Below are 7,621 nucleotides of genomic sequence, written 5' to 3'. Positions count from 1 at the left end.
CTGAAGCTGTCTGATAGATTTTTTTTGGAAGGCCTGCAAGGACACTGTTACAGTAGTCAAGTCTACTAAAGATAAATGCATGGACAAGTTTTTCTAAATCTTGCTGAGACATAAGTCCTTTAATTCTTGATATGTTTTTAAGGTGGTAGTATGCTGACTTATTAATTGATTTAATGTGTTTCTTGAAATTCAAGTCGGAGTCTATGACAGCACCAAGATTTCTGGCTTGGTGTGTGGTTTCTAGCATAACAGATGAAAGCTGTGCGCTGACTTTTAATTGTTCATCTTTGGCACCAAAGACAATTACTTCAGTTTTGTCGTTGTTTAATTGAAGGAAATTTTGGCACATCCAATCATTGATTTGTTCAATGCACTTACTCAGTGCTTGTATCGGACTGTAGTCTCCTGGTGATATGGTTATGTAAATTTGTGTGTCGTCTGCATAATTATGGTAGCATAATTTGTTCTTATTCATAGTCTGAGCTAGTGGGAGCATGTAGATGTTAAACAGAAGAGGCCCAAGAATGGAACCTTGGGGGACCCCGCATTCAATATGTGTCCGCTCAGATGTGAAATTGCCTATTGACACATAGTAGTCTCTGTCCTTTAAGTAGGATTCAAACCAGTTTAGTACAGTTCCAGAGAGTCCAACCCAGTTTGCTAGTCAATCTAGTAATATGCTGTGGTCAACTGTGTCAAAAGCGGCACTGAGATCCAGTAAAACTAAAGCAGAACTTTTGCCACTGTCTGTGTTTAAGTGGATGTCATTGAGGACCTTAACCAGAGCAGTCTCAGTGCTGTGGTGTTGTCGAAATCCTGACTGGAAAACATCAAAGCAGTTGTTCATTGCTAAGTAGTTATTTAGCTGTTGATAAACAGCTTTTTCAATGATTTTCAATGAGTTCAGGTGTTGTATAATGTCCTCCAGGTTTTTGTGGTTTATCAGATAAAATTGTGTCATTGCATTTGGATTGATTTTAAGTGGGCATAGCGATGACACATATGTTGAACTTTGTATTGATGCAGTGACAGCTTGTCTAATTTTGTGAATTTTCTCAGTAAAGAAGGAGGCAAATTCATTGCAGGCCCTCGTGGAGAGATGTTCAGACGCTACTGACACAGGAGGGTTTGTTAATCTGTCGACAGTAGCAAACAGGGCACGTGCATTGTTGTTGTTTTTGGTGATGATGTCAGAAAAGAAAGACTGCCTTGCACTTTTCATCTCTGAGTTAAAAGTGCAAGTTTCTCTTTGAAGATGTCATAATGAACCTGGAGATTTGTTTTTCGCCACCTGCGTTCCGCTTTACGGCACTCTCTTTTTTCTATTCTGACCTGCGGGGCATTTCTCCAAGGAGATCTTTTCTTACCAGAGACAACCTTCATCTTAGTGGGCGCAATAGCATCTATAACACTTGTAATTTTGCCATTAAAGTTGTCTAAAAGCTCATTAACTGAGTTACAGGGGAGGGGTGGTATTAAAGAAAATGCTTGAATAAATGTTTCACTGGTATTTTCTGTAATAAACCGTTTTTTGATTACTTTTGATTGATCAGTTGTGTGCACAGACATTTTACTCTCAAAAAATAAACAGGAATGGTCTGAGAGGGGACCTATATCTGCCACTGTTACGTCTGAAATGTTCATTCCTCTGGAAATGATAAGGTCCAGAGTGTGCCCTTTGTTATGAGTTGGTTTGTCAACATGCTGATTTAGTCCAAAGTTGTCAAGGACACAGCACAGTTCTTTCGCACATCTGTCCTCGGGTTTGTCGATATGAATATTTAAGTCTCCAACAATTAATACACAGTGAAACTCAATACAGATTACAGACAGCAGCTCAGAAAGGTCATCTAAAAAGCTTGTATTGTATTGTGGTGGCCGGTAGATATTGATGAAAATAGCTCTAGAGGCTGAATTTAACTGGAGAGCCACATACTCAAATGAATCAAAATGACATCTTTTTGCATTGTAGAGATTCTTTAAACAAAATAGCAACCCCCCCTCCTTTTTTATGCACTCTGGATTCACTCACGAAAGTGTAGTTTGGGGGGGGGGCGGACTCTATCAGTACAGCTGAGCTGTTATCTTGGTCTAACCAAGTTTCAGTTAAAAACATAAAATTAAGATTGTGCCTAGTAATAAGATCATTAATTAAAAATGTTTTACCTGCCAAGGATCTGATGTTTAATAAAGCTAAATTTAGTGTGTTCGAAGCATTGTCAGCCCGATTTATTTCAGCAGATTGTGGCTGAAGAGGAATGCTTATCAGATTTGATAACGGTTTCCCGTTTCTTGAAATAAACCTTGAAAAACAGGGCCCCGGCTTATCCTGTGGGTCGAAGGCGATAACTGTGTAGCCGCGGCCCGGCACAAGTGCTGACAACATCAGTCTCCCAAGCCTGATGATGATGACGTCGCGGTGGGATCGGAGGGGGTTTGCGTGGAGGGGTGAAGAGCCGGGCGCTGTGGCTTAGATTGGCGAGTTGAGGGGGACGTTGACTGCTGGGGGTACATAAGATTTCCTTGAATCCCAGATCAGGAGAGGATGGAGAAAGGGTTGTTGTAGGAGAGATTGAATGAGCAAGAGGTGGGCTTGTTATGGGTCGGGCCCCCTCCTCTCTGCCCTGGTATCTCTCATGGTCTGAGCTGTCATCTGGGGCCGGCAGTTGTCCTTCGGCGCTGCTGCTACGCTGTGTTATCTTCTCCTCCTGGGCCTTGTCCTTGGCACGAACAGATGGGTGATGTAGGACGTAGATCACGTTGGATGTGAATAGTTCGACTCCATCCTTATTTAGACAAAGTCCATCTGTCTTAAAAAGCTGCCTGCGGTTCCAGAAAATGTTAAAATTGTCAATAAAATGCACTGAGTGGTCAGGGCACGCTATTGAAAGCCACGTGTTCAGTGCTAACAGGCTAGTGAATCTCTCAAGTCCTCTTCTGATTGGTGGCAGAGGACCACTGATATACACCTCAGCATTCAGTGAGCTGACCGTGTTCAGGAGATTCTTAAAGTCCTGTTTCAACATTTCAGACTCATGCTTTACAACATAATTTGACCCGATGTGCAGAATGATTTTCTTTACAGTTGTGTGTGCTGCTGCAATTTCCAGGATTCTTTTTTCTAAGTCCGACACCATATCATTGGGAAAGCAGAGTACTTTGGTATCAACCCTACACATGCTTTTCATATCTCTAACAGAAAAGTCTCCAACAATCAGATTTTCAGGCTCTGTTGTTAGCTTGGTTAGCCCGGTTGTTAGCTCTCTCTGTGGCTCTTGGCTTTCAGGCCTTACCTTGTTGTGTGCAGGTGCTATGCTATCTTGGTCATCAGAGGGAAATTTTGGGACTTGCATCAGTGGAGTAAACCAGTTCGACACTTGCACACTTGTTTGCTGTGGAAGTTTGTTGTTGTTACCTCTCCCCCTTGCAGTAATCCATTGCTGTGGTAAATGGACTTGACTTATATAGCGCTTTTCTAGCCGATTTTCTCAGCCCCAAAGCGCTTTACATATCTTACCACATTCACCCATTCATACACACACTCATACACCGATGGCAGTAGCTGCCATGCAAGGCGCTCTCTGAACCATCTGGAGCAATTTGGGGTTCAGTGTCTTGCCCAGGGACACTTCGACATGTGGCGGGTAGGCGGGGAATTGAACCTCTGACCCTGCACTCCAGAGGCAATCTTCCTACCCACTTTGCCACTGCCGTTTAAAGTCACTGGTAGAGTGGTGTCGTTCCCACATAGTCCATTCACTTCAATGTTCACTTTTATTCGATTCATTTTTGTTTCCAGTGCTGTAATCCTCTGTAGGAGTATTTGATACTCCTCGTTTGATAAGGGAGGCATCTTGCTGCTAATTAGCTTTAGCTGAGCGCCTCGCTTCCAGTCACCACAGGCTTGTCCTGTTGTTAGGCCCCCCCTCACGTTCTATTGAGAAGGTCTGAAAAGCGTCTGCACAGTAGGAAAGCAGGAAGCACAGTGCGGTAAAGCGAGTGCAATATCGCCCCCGCTGCTCTGTTTCTCTGGCCAAACTCAGACTCCATTGCTCCCTCACTCGCAAACAAGACCCACGGTACTCGAACTCCTTCACTTGGAGTAAGGACTCATTCCCTATCTGGAGTAGACAATCCATAGGTTTCTACTGAGAACCATGGCCTCAGATTTAGAGGTGCTGATCCTCATAACAACTGCTTCACAGTCGGCTGTGAACCAATCCAGTGAGAGCTGAAGGTCACAGACTGATGATGTCATCAGGACCACATCATCTGCATAAAGCAGTGATGAGCTCACAGTGAGGATCACATTTCTGAAATTTCAGAATCTGACAGTGACTTTGAAGAAGAGAATGAGATTGAGCATCAGCTACAGTAGTTCCAAAACGAAGACACAGGACCAGCCTTCAGCAGCCAGCCCTAGGACCAGCCCATTAGCTTTGTAGTGTAAAGTGACCTGAATGGGTTAAATTTCCAATTAATTTAAAATAAATTAAAATCAATAGATGTGAAAAACCCTGCTTCATTTGTTAATTTGTTGTTATAATTTTTTACAATTGTTTTTCTTGTTTTATTACATTTATTCAAAATCAGACAAAACACAAGTGGTACTTTAATTCATAAATGTGATCTAACAAAGGTAAAGGGCAAATATTAACCATATATGCTGTTTATATTTCTTGCAAATAGGATGAAGTGAACATCTGTTGAGTATTTTAACATAAAATGTTTGATTGTGTTGAATTAAAACCTCCTAAAATGCAGCGGGTCCACTAGACCCACGAACACTGGCTGTGTAACAACAATATGAACACCACACAAGGGTTAAAACAAGCCTCTGCATGTGTGTGTTCATCTCTGCATGTTGCTTTTCACAAATTTTGCATATGCCCGCATGTACTTTCAAGGAAGCAAGTGAAGCAAGGTGCGTCAGAAAATTGTATCTAAACTGTCAGCGACTGCTGAACCTGGACTGGAGTCTGTTGCTCCTTGGTAGATACTGACTTTAGACAAACACTATTTAGCATGAGGACAAGTATCACGTTCCCACTTCCTGCTCGCAGCATCCCCGTGCGTTCCCCTACTCTTCCCCTTAACATTTCAATAGGAAATGCTCTGGGACAGAGACATAGTGAAGACTTTGTTTTGACGCTTCCTCTATCTTAGAACTGAACATACCAAACATTTGAATATTACAATCATGTTTTTGTGGGTAGAAATGTGTGCTCTGGCTAAAGGGGGAGATAAACTAATTATAGTTTAGTTAATGTGCATTATCTGGGTTGTGACTGTTGCAGAGCTGGTACTACTTTCCATATTTATGAGATAGAGGGCAACATGTTTTTCCCTCTGTGCAGTTGCTATTTTCACGTAGACACGGACGAGGTGATGAACAATGTACCCTTGAGTTTTTTCTGCAAAATTTTTTTATGATAAATGTATTATATTTACCAGTAGAAATGTAATAAAAGCCTTCTTGTTGAGCTTTACATTGTTTCAACATCACCCATTATTCTCAGTCCTCTGATCTGCCGAGAGCCAATCCTTCTTCATTATCATTAATGTTCATGTTTACGATGCCACTTCAAGCAACTTGTGAACTATTACATTTAGTATTTGCATTTCCATATGTTGATTAGACAAACATGTCCATTTGTCATCTAAAAAGACATTCATGTGAATGGAAAAAATCAATGTGTGATCATTTATGGGTCTTTTACCAGAGGTAATGCTTCGAGGAAGTCCAATTAGATATTTGGTTTCAGTGTGTAAACCATTAGAGCCTTTACAAGTCGTCTCTGGTGCTCACGTTATGAGAAGTGATTCTGGAAGATATAAGATGACAGAAACAATCTAGGCAGGCTAGCTTGACATTATGGTGCATATCTTTAAATGGCATGAAGAAATGTTTTACGACAATCATGTTTTTCGCAAATGCACTGCTTGAGGCTCATCCGCTGTGGTATTGTGAAGACAGCTCTTCACACACAGTGAAAGCAGAAACTTGTGATTTCAAACTGTCCTTTGGGGATACAGTGTCTTGTGTTAAATAAATATATTCATAAAGCAGCCTGAAGTGATTCTGTGGCCCAAGCACCTATGGTACTCATGACCATATACCGTCAGTCTGCCCCAGGGCAGCTGTGGCTATAGATTACCACCACCCGTATGACTGTGTGTGAATGAATGGAACCTGGAACCCTGTAAAGCGCTTTGAGTGCCTAGGCAATAAAGCGCTATATAAATCCTATCCATTAATATTATTATCAGGGAGCAGGGAATGACCTTTATACTAAACTGATAGCTATTGTTTTAAGTTCGAAAAGCATCCAGTTAAACTTTTCCACGTGTAAAGTTGCATCAGCCAGGTTATTTTAGCAAAGTTTTTTGGATTTAGAGAGATTAATTTTTTACCACATTCCCTGACTTGTGTTTAAATGGGTTTGTGGTGACTGACATTCATGGCCTCAGTTGAAAAATGTGACAGCCAGGTAAGTTGTTTGTCGAACACATAGACCAAGTATCACATTAGTTATACAGAGTGTTTGGACTCTTAGTTCTCTTAAATCAGACCAACCATATACAAGGCACTCCACCAAGTTTACTCATTATGATCTGTTTACTCATCATGCGGACTGCTACTAATATCTTACCGGACTCTGCTGAGAGCTCCCTAATGTCTGAGAATATGGTTGTGTTATTACTAATATAGTAGACAGAACAACTGTGTTATAAACTGGAAATGAACATGGAGTGTTGAGTTTAAACGATATGGGAATTAAACAAGGCAAAATGCGCTTGAGTTGCATTGTGGGAAATGTAGGATCCAGTGTTTTTGTTTTCCTCAGCCTCTACAGCTTCAATTTTGTTCATCTGTTTAAACCGCTACCAACACACTCATGCACACACACACACTTTTATATGGTGCTCAACCAAATCACTGAGGTGGCTTATAAATATAAAGGTGTTTATTGCATTTAATTTTAAAACTCCAACTGGCGGAATTCTCTAATTTTTTATCAGTTACACAGATGCTGAACATTTCCTAGAAGCGTGAAACTAGTCAAACCACTTAAAATGCACAACAATGAAGAAGTGAAATTGCTGTTGGATAGCTCTCACAGCATGTGCACGAATCATTGGGAGAGATTACAGGAAAAGCAAAGCAGACTTGCATCATATTCCAGGATAAATACAAGCACATCATCACAAATTTCTCCAATGGTTCCCCCTACATCTCTTTCAGTGTGTGATGGGATCACAACAAGGGTGAGAAACCTTTTTTAAAGGAAATACTTGGAGGGCAAATCTATTGTACATATAAAGACATCTTTTTTTATTATGACCTGGAATTGTTAATTGCTGTGAGCATTTTGCATCATCACGAATAGACTGTATTCTGCATGACAGCCAGTGGAAACTAGGCCAACTCTATAGCCTGTGTGAGTGTGCCCCACTGTTTCCAAAGTGTCATGTGTGACATCAGGAGGGGGCAAAAGACAAAGGGTTGTTATGTGGTCTTGTCTCAATTTAGGATTTGGCTTATCAGTTAGAATCACTGTGTGTTAAAGGGGGAAAAAGAAAGAAAGAAATACACATGAGCGAAAAGGCCTATACATAC

The sequence above is a fragment of the Ammodytes marinus genome (genome assembly GCF_949987685.1).
Source record: "Ammodytes marinus genome assembly, chromosome: 8".
Lineage (NCBI taxonomy): Eukaryota > Metazoa > Chordata > Actinopteri > Uranoscopiformes > Ammodytidae > Ammodytes > Ammodytes marinus.
This window is presented reverse-complemented; position numbering follows the sequence as displayed.